General features: G+C 34.9%; 3 long non-coding RNA genes and 1 pseudogene across 3 annotated transcripts; 1 reads left to right on the top strand and 3 right to left on the bottom strand.

The window, feature by feature from the left end:
• Window positions 1-5,738: 5,738 nt before the first annotated feature.
• Window positions 5,739-7,234, bottom strand: LOC148930823 (uncharacterized). The gene is made up of 3 exons (XR_016136629.1): window positions 7,042-7,234; window positions 6,239-6,867; window positions 5,739-6,130 (listed from the first exon to the last, which is right to left on the bottom strand). It is a non-coding gene; the product is annotated as an uncharacterized LOC148930823 (long non-coding RNA).
• A 2,770-nt stretch (window positions 7,235-10,004) lies between these two features.
• LOC148930824 (uncharacterized) lies at window positions 10,005-10,975 on the bottom strand. The gene is made up of 2 exons (XR_016136727.1): window positions 10,610-10,975; window positions 10,005-10,249 (listed from the first exon to the last, which is right to left on the bottom strand). It is a non-coding gene; the product is annotated as an uncharacterized LOC148930824 (long non-coding RNA).
• Window positions 10,976-11,546: 571 nt separating this feature from the next.
• LOC148930825 (uncharacterized) lies at window positions 11,547-12,785 on the top strand. Its single transcript, XR_016136186.1, has 3 exons — window positions 11,547-11,605; window positions 12,119-12,271; window positions 12,378-12,785. It is a non-coding gene; the product is annotated as an uncharacterized LOC148930825 (long non-coding RNA).
• A 512-nt stretch (window positions 12,786-13,297) lies between these two features.
• Window positions 13,298-14,894, bottom strand: LOC148930826 (loganic acid O-methyltransferase pseudogene; annotated as a pseudogene).
• Window positions 14,895-14,981: the final 87 nt, after the last annotated feature.

The raw sequence follows: 14,981 nt of genomic DNA on the forward strand, positions 1-14,981 counted from the left end.
TGGTCGAGCTCGTCACATCGGAGAACTTGCAAGCGCAACCATCGAACCCCGAGCCACACAGGCCCAGCCCTGAACCAGGGCTCTGATACCACTGTTAGGTCTCGGTGGCGCACACCCCGAACTCCACATTAGTATGATATTGTCCGCTTTGGGCAAAGCCCTCACGGTTTTGCTCTTGGGGTACTCCCCAAAAGGCCTCATACTAATAGAGTAGGGGTAGCCCATTTATACACTTGCAAGTCTTGTTCATTCTCCGATGTGGGATATGGTTTGCTCCCTTTCAAAGAGCCTATCGGTTTACAATGCAAAATATATCGAGTTTCAACGCAAAACGTATCGACTATATGTAGCATCAAATATCAATTCATATGCATTTGACTATTTTAGAAAATATATGAACATGATACAAAATATTATTACTAGAATTTATTGATTCGAAAATATGAAATAAGGATATTGTTAGATTCCTTGTAAAATTATTTTTAATTTGTTAAATTTTTCATGTTATAAATTGTGTACACTAATGACATAATTGAATATATCAGTTTACAATATAAAATATATCATTTTCCAGCACAGAACATATTTTTGTTTGTTGGTATTATACAATGCTACATGGATCTATCATTCAAAATTAAATACTACTCCTATATCACCATCATTCAAAATAAAATACTATATCCCTTCTGATCTCGTATACCGTGGCACATGGAAATCATCAGTATAATAATACAAATATTATACATGGAGTATATGCTTTTTTCGGAAAAAAGACATCCGGATAAATTTTTTTAGATATATATAGATACGATATCTTACAGAAAACACGATGAAGAATCAATGTGAAATAATTGGACATTTTTGTTATGAGAAATAATTTTGAGTCATAATGTACAGCCTGCCCTCCAAAAGTACAATAAATGCGGCGGCTACTACCCAAAATCGACTCAAAAGAAGTAAACATAGGCTAGGGTTTCATTTAAAGAGTACTGACCAAAAGAATTAGAAGGAATATCAGAGTATTTAATGCAACAACTTAAGCTAGTAGTTTAAAGGAAAGAATATATCATAAATGACGATCAAAATATCTTAAGAGTACGACATAATATCCAAGACAAAGTCACAAGAAAAAGGCTAAGGCCTCAAACCGAAGGCAAGATGCAAATATTCCAAAAGAAATTCTAAAGTGTATCAAAATTTAGCGGAAAGCGACCAAGAGAAAGTATAGCTATGTATGAAACACAACTACGCTTGAAGTTCAACATATCCATATTAATTAATTAATCTGCTCAACACCCGCCATCGCTCGTCATCATTCAACCTGCACATAAGGAAAACACATGCAGGGCTGAGTATTTTGAAATACTCAGTGAGCTCGTTGCCAAAACATTTTATAAGTTATGCCATCCTTACCAAGTGAACTCGAGTTTTAAGCAGTTATAAAAGATATATCACGAGTATCACAAAATATATTTTCTATAGACTGGCCAGTCAAAATAACTCCTCATTTTCCTCATCAAAATAACAATCACAATCATTCCATGGTGCGACGAAAGTGTGGCCACACTTTTCGCCCACGAGACCGGCCGACTAGCAAGGACGGCTCTCGATCCCATCGTGTACACAGCCTGGTAGGGCTTGCGGCCCATACTCAGACCCGAATTCGTATTAACATATCCATAGCCCTAGCCCAATGGAGCGAACTCACAAACTAGGCATCAGACGCACAATATCACAATAAAACAGACATAGGCATGACATAACAGTTAAACCACCCTTATAACACCAATCAATATTTTTGACAAAATAAAAGAGAGTAGTAAGAGTAAAGCCCACCTCGACTGCTTAGTTTTCAAGTAGTTTCGCTTTTTCGTTATCCGGCTTCGCAACCAAAGTTTCACCTTTTTAATCACATAGGCACATATCACAAATTTGGTTCAATACTACTCTTACTCATGCATGTCTCATTACTTTTCCCTCTTCCCAACGATTTATCTTATCATTACTAATTAATCAAGATCATGTTTATCACACAAGATTATTTAACCATCAAACACACACCATACAAACACTACACACACACACGTCGCATACACACACACACATACACGGCACACACACATACATGTTCCCACATCCCTTTTTATCCCTCTTTCACTCAACCAAGATGCATGAGGGTTCAAGAAGACCGATTAATCGGTTAGAAGAAGAGAAAGAAGAAGTAGAAGAAGAAAAAGCATAACTCTTAAACAAAAATACCTTTTTGAGAAAAACGATCGGTAGAAAACAAGTATTAGCCTTGATTCTTCAAAGTTCTTGGACTAAACTTCAAATTCTTCTCCAAAAGATAGCAAAATATTGGAGAGTAGAAGAAGAAAATTTGAGAGAGAGAGGAAAGGTGGGGGCCGAAAATTTGGGGTCTAGGGTTGGGGTTTTGGTTCTTATTTATAGAGTCCAACAAGATCTTTAGGTAATTAGAATAGAATATTTAGTAAGATCTCATTCTCCCCAATTAAATAAAATAATATTGTGAAGTAGGGAAGAAGAATTAACAAAAATAGATCCTAGGGCAAATCTCATAGGTTTCGAAAATTAGGCTATTTATTTAGCCAAGATTTTGTCTTGAATATATTTTACGGAGTAGAATAAAATATCACGGAGCAAAATAAAATAAGGATTCTCCCAACTCGGGATGGTAATAGGCGTCCCTATGCCTATTTAAATAAGGCATGGTTTTCTTTAAATATTGCCTAGAATAAAGTAAGGCAAAATCTCTTGAAGTATGGAAAGATTTGGTAGAATATTTAAATTCTAGGTATGGAAGGAAATCAAATAAGGGATCAATTAAATAAGCAAAATAATATTTCCTTCCCTACATGGGTGATTTTCGAAAATCACCTAGGAAAAATAAGGGCTCGATTTTCCTCTTTTAAAATAAGGAAATAATTGGCTCTTGGATTTTAATTTGGATAAATATCCCAAGGATTAAATCAATTCCGGAAGAAATAGAATTTCTCTTCAAAGGGGGTCTAGGGTTCGAAAATTACAAGAATTAGGGTGACAAGTATTTATGGAAATTTTCTCTAATATTCTCACTCACCTTTAAACAAATAATTTGCCACATAATCTCATAACTTAATATATCACATGTCACATCATTAAATCAAATAGTTTGACTTTTCAAACTTTCAACACAAACCCTAAACTCAATTCGACCATATCATCTCATGAAATAAATGCATTCTCGATTCCACGTCATCAACAATAAATTCTAGGGCTCTAAAATTAGGGTTCTAAATTCCGAGATGTTACACATAACGTCTCTATGTTAGTAATATTTTTATAATTATAATTTATACTTTAAATAAATATATTCATTAGGAAAGTTAAATCAAACTAAATATTCGTATCTAATTACATACTCCATATTTATCCAAGATTAAGTTATACAGCATTTTGAAGAAAAAACTAGCTCTGAGAGAAAGCACTTGTATAATTCGCTGTTTCTTGGAATTAATTAAGTTGGTATATTTTTATTTATGATTAGTTCAATATTTGATTTCTCCATTCTATTTTCATTCCTATATCCGTATCGTGTTAATATAATTATTCGACTTGGTAATTGACAATAGTTTATCTACCAAATCTCTTGAAGATTGAAGTAAGGTTTCAGCTCAAATAACTTTATAATATCTCTTATATGTGTTGCTTTCTAACTAAGACTTAGACCTAAAATTGACTAAGAAAAAAAAAAAAAAAAATTGACTAAGAAATCTAAAGAGATGTATAGACCAAGCTTAATCAAAATGTAAATTTAATTCTACTCCCTCCATGATTAAATGACTCATATCTGACTAGTGCAGATTTTAATTGTCTTGTTTGCTTTATAAAAAAAAGTGAGTAGAAAAAATTAGTAAAACGTGAGTTGTACTTTTATACATTCATTTTATAATGAAATGCAAGTGAAATGAGTTGATGGAATATAGGGAACACTTATCAAATATAATAAAAGTGAAATGAAACATTTAATTGCGGAGGAAAAAAAAAACTATGAGATATTCCCTCCGGTCCCAATTAAATGACTCATATTCCCTTATTTTGATGGTCCCAATTAAAGTCATATTTCACTTTTTTTTTCATTTTTAGTAGTAGACCCTACATTCTACTAATGCATTTTCACTCACATTTTATTATAAAACTAATACTCCCTCTGTCCCATTAAATATGAAACATTTGCTTTTCGGCACGAAATTTTATGTAGTCTTGTTTTGTGAGTGAATGAAGAGAGAGTAAAGTAAGAGAGAATAAAAAGTAGAGAGAATATTATTTCCATTTTTAGAAACGTTTCATTTTCAATGGGATAGACTAAAAAGGAAAACATTTCATTTATAATGGGACAGAGGGAGTATATAAAAGTAGGATCCATATTTTATTATTATTTTTTGTTCAATTTACTAACAAAGTCAAATAATTTGTTAAACCGGGCACTGGTCAAATATGACACATCTAATAGGACCGCAGTGAGTACTTAATGATGGACAGCGAATGTGGAAAAAGAAAACTAAAGTAAATAGTGAAAATACAGCTAACTAGTGGAATTTTGACGAATCACCATAATCTTTTGAAGAAGAACAATCTCATTTTCATTTTTTCAAAGAAATTTCATCTAACATACAAATCACACGCTCTATCATTTATATAATCTTCTCCCGTTCTACTTCTTAAATTTGTCGTGTAAATTTCATTGAAGAAAATACTCTCACAAATCTTCAATATTGGATAACTCGACTGTATAGCTATATCACTAATCGGACTCAGAACACTTGAACTTGAATCATTCCTTAATTTTTAAAAATTTTATCTGCATAACTATAATCATAACAACAAGAATTTTTAGATAATTTTGTTCCTGTATCAATAAATTTATTAACTACAAGTTGCTAGTATGCTAAGGTGGGACAAAGAGAGTATTTGCATAAGAAACATAATTTTATAGTATGCCACAAGTTGCTAGTATGCTAGGTTGCTAATTTCTACTCCCTCCCTTCGTCATTAGGTGTATCATTTCTTTCCAGCGCGGATTTTAAGAAATGTTAAGAAAAAGTGGGTAGAAAAAATTAGTGGACGTAAAAACTATTATTATTTATAGTAAATTTGAATCAGAACTCCTATTTGCGGACGGAATAAAATGGAAATGAGACTCTAATCGTGGACGTTTTGATCTAAAATTGTAATGTAATGTGTTTTTAAAGTCACAATTTTTTTCTGAAACTTAGAAAATCTGGATTGGATATTTGGGCTTTATCAGATGCAAGCACTTCATTATAGAACAAGTAAGCCCAACAATAGGAATATTAATGGCCCAAAACTAATAAGTTCAATGGTCTAATAGATTCGCACTATCGGTTTGCGACTCGGCAGAGGGCAGCCATGGCGAGGGGATTCTGGTTCTCGCACCGGCCAAGCCCCCTTTGGAACGGTGGTTCCATCACTGGGTTGTCTCGAACACGTGTGCTTCTACATCCATCCATGCAAAACACACATTTGAGGCAGCCGATGGCTACATGCCATGTGGCCACTGACAATCAAATATGAAAAGACTTTCCTCAAATATGAAAAGACTTTCCTCCTGAGTAGAAGCACCTCATATTCATAGGTACCGTGGACTTTATATCGAGTTGAGAACCTAGCTATAAAGTATTCCTAAAATGCAAACTTAAGATGCTGAGATCAAGAGATAGCTAATGGTTTGTGATACAGTAGAATTAATGATGTAATAACAATAAATTTAACAAAGTACTAAACATTGTTGTGCTTGAGGATAGCAACAACCACAATAGATTTATCATTAGAAGGATTTGCGTAAACAGGAAAAGTTTGGAGTTTCTTCTTTAACATTAGAAAATTTTATCGACATTTTCAGCTCCAAACTTATGTGAAAACATGTTTTCATGAGCGGCCCTGAAACATGCCACGTAGCCATCAATACTGAGCAGTGCCCCACTCTTCAAAATTTCCATTCTTTCTATGCTAAAACTCTTGCTCCTTTCCAAGACAGCCCTCACCTCTTTTGGGTAGGAAAGAAGTACGGAAGGTTGAATTTCACTAATTTTGTCTCACTCAGTCTTTCCTGCAAAAGTTATAGTCATTAATTTCACCAAATTAATTAAAAATAATTGTTGTTATAAATAAAAGTAAATGTATGTTCTAAATAAAAATCGAAATACGTAAATTTGACCTTTTTGGTCAGATCGAGGAGGGAAGATCTGAGAAGTTCGGCCAAAGACACATTGGTAAACTCTTTTTGTGGGTCCCAATAAGTAGGCACTCCGGAATAAGAAGAGACATAATCCCACCTTCCACCATTTCCAAAGCCCTACATTTCAAGAATGATTTCAAATCCCTCTCAAATTGCCCCAAATAAGCTTCATAAACCTCCTCCCTCTCTCCTCCGCTCCGAGGCGGAGACTTGAGGCCCTCGACCACCTTGGGTACCTCCGTCAGCCAGTGGAGCGAGCAAGCAGAGTACGCGAAATGGATGGACGATGGCGGGAGTAGACGGCGGTGGAAGTCTCCGGGCAAAACGGCAACATCATAGCCCCTGTCGGGTGGGAGTGAGCTGAAGAGGGTGTTGAAATCGTTGGAGAAGACGTCGTTGAAGCAAACATAGAATTCTGGGGTTTTGAGGTATGAGGATTTGTATTTTTGTTTGATGGCTTCGATGATCGTGTGCATGGCCGGAAAAGAGTTGCTGCCGGTTGAGCACCCGAAATCGGCAATTCATAAGTGCTTGCTTGAAGTTGGAATCTCTAACTTTGTGGCGATTTCTTCTTCGATGATTTCCGTTGCAGCGTCGAATAGTCCTCTCTTTGAAACAAAACATGATAAGAACACTATGATAGGTGAGTTATCTATTCTACCAAACTGTCCTAAAATATTCTGTAATTAATCTTGATTCCTATGTTAATTTATGAATGGATGATTATAGATCAAATCAGAATATGATGCAATTGTTAAATTATGAGAGTCATAGATGTGTACCTGGTAGGTTGAGTTTTTGGCATAGCTGTGATTTCCATCGCCACCATTCATGGAAAAATACGCATCATCTTTGGAATCCATCAAGAAACTACATATGTTGATAGGTGTGAATCTTATGTCTATCTATATATAGACAATATGAGAATGGTGTTCACATAGCGTATCATTTACATGTATTATACATATGAATGTCTATAGAGAGTTGTAATCAAATAAGAGCCTTTCTTTTAAATGAGAATTAGGAACTATTCTAATCCATTGCATATCACATAATTTTCTCGATTGAAACTATTTTTTTCACATAAAATATGTCGAATTAAATTTAATTTTATGGGGAGTTTAAAAAAAATCCTTATTGCATCTGTTTAAATAAAAAATTTGAATATATATTTTTCTTTTAAAGGACTTAACTAGAGACCAAATCTCAGTCATCCATTTTTCTGATCTAGTGGATAAAATAAATCAAGCAAAATGATATATTTCATTTTTAGATCGTTTTACTTCATTTTATACAAACTTTATTATTTGATTGTTTTACTTCATTTCATTACAGAAAGACTGAACTACAACAATTTTAAAATGAACTATGTGTTGTCTAATAATGACCTATATTTAGTTGGACGGGTCGACATTAAGAATTAGTTATGCATCATAAACCATATATATTCTGAGTGAGAATTGAAAACAAATACTCCATCCTTCCATAAAAAATATACAAAGTTGAAAACGGCACGAGTTTTAATGTACCATTGGTTAAGTAAGAGAGATTGAGAGAAAATGTGGTGGAAGTAGTGTTAGTGAATTGTTGGGTGCATATTTAGATGGATGTGTAGGTTTAGCATTGATTTAAAACTTTCCATTTATAGAATTAGTCTAATTTTGATGAACGCTAAATGGTCCAAAATGACAAAACTAGTCTATTTTTTTGGTCGGAGGCGGTATTCATTATAATCCAAGGTTTACAAATACAATGATTACTTAAATCATGATTAGTCATGTCCATCAAATATGATGAATATGTGGTGCTTAGAAGAGTAGTCGTTCCTCTAAGCTAAAGAGTGACCTAATTTACCACCCTTGATAAAGATATCTAACGAATACATTGTGATTGTTCACCTTAGCCTAAGAATGACCTAATTGCCAACCATTGAAAGTGTCATCCATCATTTATAAAATGACAAACTGATGTAATATCATAATGGTCAAATTGTGTTCCGTCTCACAACTTGAGTGTATATGTAGAGAGGTGAGTATATATGTAGAGAGGTTGTGTTAGTGTGCTAACTAATTTACAGTAATAACTAATAATTTTCAATATTGTGTATTAAAATTATCAACACAAAGACATAATTATATCAATACAATATGTAAATTTAAAATATCAACACAAAACATAAGTTTATCAGCACAAGAAGATTGATAAATTTATGTCTTTGTGTAGATGTTTTTAACATACAAAATTGATATTAGTTATTAGTTATTACCATAACTTAGTTAGTATTTGATCACACCCCGTGAATCATATATCTATATATAGACCATATGAGATTGGTGTTCAACTAGGAACTATTCTCATCCGTTGGGATATCTAATCCAACGGATTATGCACATGTCACGTGACATTTAATTAATTATGATTCAAACTAATGATTCTTTTTAAATATCAATCTACTTCAAGGATAATATTGGAGTAAAATGCAACTAACGTTACAAACAGTTCGTAACCACTTTCTCTTTTTAAAAAAAAAAAAAATAATAGCACTATTTTATAGTAAGTACAGTATAGCGTAACTTTCTCAATTTAAACAATTTTTTCACATAAAATATAGTACTACCAAATTAATTGTAACTTTATGAGGAATCTAAAAAAAATTCCAATTGCATATGTTCAGATAAAAAATAAATATATTTTATATCATTGAAATATATTAGTTTTCAACACAAAACATATCAGCTATTTGTAACATCATGTTCAATTCATATGCATTTGACTATTTTCGAAAATATATGAACATATCCGACATATTATCTAGAACTTTTTGGCTTGAAAATATGGAAATAGCGATGTTGTTAAATTTATCATTAAATTATCGAATAAACTTTTATGCTATAAATTGTGTGTGTTACACTAATGACATAATTGATTACATCATTTTACAGTTAAAAAAAATTCTAATATAAATTTCCAGCACAGAACATATATTTGTTTGTTGGTATTATACAATGCTACATGAATCCATTATTCAGAATTAAATACTACTGTCTACTCCTATATCTCCATCATTCAAAATTAAATACTATACCTTCTGATCTCATATACCGGTGGCACATGGAACTCATCAGTATAATTATACAAATAATTATACATGGAGTATATATTTTTTATTTTTTTTGGAAAAATGACATCCGGATAATATTTTGGATATAGAAAAGATATCTTACACAAAACACGATGAAAAATCAATGTGTAATAATTGGACATTTTTGTTATGTGAAATAATTTATAAACATGGACCAAAAGCTATATTAGCTATCTTCCTTCTACCAATTAACTTGCGATCGACAATTGTCAGATTAAACACTCTAACACATTCAATGAACCCATGAACACAAAATACCAAGAGAAATAAATGTTAAGCGTTGAATTTTGTAAGAGACTGATTCTGACTTTGACAAGAAAATGTGTAAACTATGAGAATTTTAGACTATAAGCTTGTAACATCCTGAATCTTTCCTATCTTTTTCTTTCCTATCTTTTTAGTTGATCTTAAAAAGACGTTAAATGAGTATCCGAATTTTTATTTTTTTCTTGTTTAATCTTCAATCCTTTTTCGAAAATTAAAAGAGTATTAGACGTTTACAATCGATCAAAAAATGTCGTAAATCATGCTTAGTACTTAGCATGCCCCTAAAGTACTAACTATAAATTTTATGTAATAAATTTAAATTCAAGAAATAAAATATAATAGAAATAAAAGAATTTATTTCTTGTGGGCATAAAAAAAAGATAATTTCATCATTTTAAGAGTCCACTCTCTAAAATCCAAATCACTAAAATTATTTCTTCTTTGGAGCCCAAAAAGGTCCAACACCAATTTATAAAGATAGATCTCCACCACCTCCTTCATGCTTGATTACTTTCCCCACATCAAGCCACGTACGTAGCTATCCTCCACCTCATGCTTAGATTACAATCACCTCCTGCACACTAAATCAAAAACTTAATCACAAAGAGTCCTAACAATATATGCTTTGTCCACAATTTTCCTTCATCAATTTTGTTTCATCAAATGGCTAGAGATCAAGAATTAGAGATATGAGAGTAAAGAAAGTTCCTTTCTTAAAAGCAAATTCAATTCCAGCTCCTGGTAATCACCAGTCCCACTTCTTTTATTTCAAGCATCATCATCTAATAGACAATTTTAATTTTTAGAAGCAACAATCGCATAAGAAGTTTCCTAACCAGTTTCCTAACCACAAGAGCAACTTCAACTATGAATTTAAAGCTTTCTTCTTGTTAATCAAAATCTAGATAGAAGTTCACTAAAATATAAAGAAAGAACTTAGCTTTTAGATATGGGATGTGGCTGCCCGGCGACGGACCAACAGCACAACAGCTCACCGCGCCGGAGAACCACTGTCCTGTCCACGGTCGAACAACGACGGAGACACAGCAGCAGCGGTGGCTTTGGCCGTCTCAAGTGCCAACGGGAGCGACACAGCGAGCAGCAGGAGAAGTGGCGGACGGCGCTACTGCTGCCCCGCGAGCGCCCGAAGAGGCCCCGCGTCAGCGAGAAGCAGGGACAGCGGCGATGGCCGGGGGATGAGGCAGGACCGACGTGGCGGCGGATGAGAGAGAGAGAGGGGTTGACCGTGTGGTGTTGAGGATGGGAGTATACAATTAAATTTGGGCCTCCTTCCTTGGCTTTGGGTGTTTGGGCTCAATTCTTTTAATTGTGGAGAAATAAGGTGGGCCAAGTAAAATAATTAAGTCTTGGACCTTTAATAATTCTTTGGGCCAATAAATTAATTTAAATCAGGGGGAATTATTAAATTAAGTCCCGGATTAAATTGCGAACTACGAATAATCTTTTTCCAAGTACAAAATAAATATAAATGCGAAGGGAAATAACTGCGATAATTTAACCGTGAGCTTGAATAATTTTGGGGAATTTATTTCGATATTGTGGTGGAAATTATGAGGCGCCAACAGAGAAATATGGGCGTGAACGGCAGACCGGCGTCGCACGCAACGCCTTGGGCGGCCGCCGAATAATCTAAAATATGCGAAAGATGAAAAGCGAGATAAAATGCTTTAATTAGAAGGCATGCATTCATATTAAAGTCTAAGAAATTCTTGAGCCGCCCAATAATCTAAAATATGCGAAAGATGAAAAGCGAGATAAAAGGCTTTAATTAGGAGGCATGCATTCATATTAAAGTCTAAGAAATTCTTGAAGTCTGATTAGTATTTTATGTTTTATTGTTTTTATTTTTGAAAAGGTTATCTCCGCAAGTTAAGGTCGGAACGAGAAAATCAAGTTAAGGAAATTAAACGAACGAGGTGAACTTTTCTATCCTACATACTAATGTGGATGAAAATATAAACTTATGTTTTGTTATTTGTGAAAATGATGTTGTCTTGCCATAAATGATTTGTTTTATGCCTATCTGTTTGGTTGGAACGTAAGAATCGAATTCGGGTTCGAGTGAGGGTGGTGTCCCTACTCGGACTAGTGTACACAGGTGACCGTGGAAGGTGGCCACCTTCCACGGCACAAAGATGATATAGTGGAGGCCGTTGGGAGGTGGCCACCTCCCCGGCTGGAGAAAGATGTAGGTGACCGTGGGAGAGCACCATCTCCACGGCACTTGGTGTTCAGATATGGCGAACAGAAAGAAAGAACTTAGACTGCGTAGTCGAACAAAGATTTTAGTAAGCTCGGGCCTTTTAAGAGAAAACTCTCGAGTGTTACTGTGATGGCATGATAACATTTTCATTTTATGTATGTATATTTCGGCAATGTGTTCACTGAGTATTTTTATACTCAGCCTGCATATATTTCTAAATGTGCAGGTTGAGCACCGACGGTGGGGAATGCTGAGCAGAGTTTATGATTTTCTTTATATTTTAAGTAGAGGCTCTCAGAGGCGCATGTCTCCATACATGTGACCGTGTTCATTCCGCTGCGTATTGTTCTTCTATACCCTGATAATTATTTATTGAAGAGTAAGATTTCCATTCAAGTTCAGGTGATCAAGAGTTAATTTGAAGTTGTTTCCCTCTTTATTTCTGAGTGGATATTCAGATATTGTTTACCCCCTTTTCTGTTCAGTGACGGACCCAGGTGGGGTCGGATGGGGTCGGCCGACACCACCGCCGGTCCATGAATACCACCGAGTACCTCCAAAAATTAGCCGTCGACCCAGCTCTGCATCAGCTCTGACCCCAGGCTATGGCTAATTCATCTCCATGGAAGAGAATTAGAAGAAGATAGATTAGGGGAGAAGTGAAATAAAGTTTCATGAGAAAATTGAAAAAGTAGAAAATTTGCAGAAATTTGGAAAAGAAGATAACGAAGAAGAAAGCGGCGCAAGGCTAGTTGTAATTTTGTTTTAGTAAACCTAGGGAGTTTTTTTTTAATACGGCATTATTTTGTTTCTTGCATTTAGTTGTAAACTTAAATACTCCATAGTACTATTAACATGTGTGTGTTTGATTTAATTAATGTTGTATTAACAGACCAAGTATCCTTAAAAATGATATAAAATATTATAAATAATTTTCATTTAGTGTGACTCGTATTAATTTGACTTTTATATTTATTTGTAGTTTAATAACAATAATATTTGTAAAATTACAAATAAAATTAAATTATTGTGTGATGTATTTTTTTCATATCTTCAAAAAAATGATATGGCATTAAATAATTACTCTGCTTTGACAAAAATAATGCAATATTAAATTATATTATATATAATAATTATTTAAATATTATACTATATTATATATTATTTGTTATTTTTCGACCCCACGAGTTCGGTTTTCTGGATCCGTCATTGTTTATGTTCCCCTCTTCTTATCTCCCACCCCTAGTTACGGCTTCCCGGCTTTGCTATCCCTAGCAAAGTGCGGTCGTGACAAAGCTAAAGCGATGAACACGTACAAATAACAAGAACTACGATTATACATGAAGAATGGTCGTAAATACTCATCAATCTTTTTTCTCTCTTATTTTGAAACGGTGGTCATGTTCTAAACATTGTTGCGTTGGAGGATAGCGACAACCACAACAGATCTATCATTAGAGGGATTTGCGTAAACTGGTGAGGCTTGGAGTTTCTTCTTCAAAAGGCCAAACGTTTCATCGATGGTTTCAGCTCCAAACTTATGCGTAAACATATTTTGAAAAGCTGCCCTAAAACAAGCCACGTGGCCATCGATATTGAGCAATGTCCCATTCTTCAGAATCTCCATTCTTTCTATTGTAAAATTGTTGCTCTTTTGTAGTATAGCCATCACATCCTCTGTGGTAGGAAAGTGGAATGGAAGGTTGAATGTCTCTAACTTTGCCTTACTCAGTTTTCCCTGCAAAATTCAATATAGTTGTCAATTTTGCTGAACAAACCAAAGCTCACTCTCACCTCGAGCTCAAACAAATAGTCATTGTTGTTATAGTAATTTAAAAAGTGTGTTATTATTGATTATTGGTGCAGGTAGATAATGACTTAACGGATAAGTAATCAAAGAAACCCTGATTTTTTGAAAAAAATGAAAATATTCTAATAATCAAAATATGAGTTCAAAATAAAGACATTTGCTATATATAAGCGGCTAGGAAACCCTAGGTTAAGCTAAATAAAACAAAAACTAGAAAACGAAAATAAGTTAGGAAAATCATTAAATTGTCTTTTTTGTCCTTTAAACGATGTCCGATGCCTAAATTCCAATTTACGGATTTCGCGCCATTCCGAGCTGCATCCACTATCATTACGAATAATAATAGTAGTGTTCCGAATAAAAAGTGAAAGTCGTAGATTTGACCTTTTCGGCCAGATCGAGGAGGGAAGATCTGAGAAGCTCGGTTACCGATGCAACAGTGTACTCTTTTCGTGGGTCCCAATAGGTAGGCACCGCAGCAATTAAAAGAGCCATAATCCCACCTTCCACCATTTCCACAGCCCTACACTTCAAGAACGCTTCCAAATCCCTCTCAAATTGATTAACATAAGCTTCATAAGCCTCCTCACTCTCTCCTCCGATCCAAACCGAAGACTTGAGGCCCACGGCCGCCTTGGGCGCCTCCGTCAGCCAGTGGAGCGCGCAAGAAGAGTACGCAAAGTGGACGGACGACGGCGGGAAAAGGCGGCGGCGGAAGTCTCCCGCTATTGCGGCTACCTCGTAGCTCCTGTCGGGTGGGAGGGAACGGAAGAGGGTGTTGAAGTCGTTGGAGACGACGTCGTTGAACCACACGTAGAAGTCTGGGGTTTTGAGGTCTGAGGATTCGTATTTCCATTTGATGGCTTCGATGATCGTGTGCATGGCGGGAAAAGAGTTGTTTCCGGTTGAGCACCCGAAATCGGCAATGCAGAAGAAGCTATTCGTTGAAATGTCTAATTTTGTGGTGATTTCTTCTTCAATGATTGCCTTTGCAGCTTCCAATATTCCTCTCTTGCAAACATTAAAATGTTTCGCAAATGTTATTAATTTTTTCATGGGGACACATGAATAAATGCAATAATTTAATAGATGTGCGGATTTAATTTAAAACCTGGTAGGATGAGTTTTTGACATAGCTGAGAGGTCCATCGCCACCGTTCATGGAGAAATGTCCATTGTCTTTGAAATCCATCACCAAACTATGTAGAGAGGTGAACATATATGTATATATACACACGGGTTGCGTTAGTGTGCTAAATATCTTAATGTGCTACTTGCT

The sequence above is a fragment of the Salvia hispanica genome, chromosome 3 (genome assembly GCF_029641045.1).
Source record: "Salvia hispanica isolate PSC_SH4W2 chromosome 3, Shi_PSC_v1, whole genome shotgun sequence".
Taxonomy (NCBI): Eukaryota; Viridiplantae; Streptophyta; class Magnoliopsida; order Lamiales; family Lamiaceae; genus Salvia; species Salvia hispanica.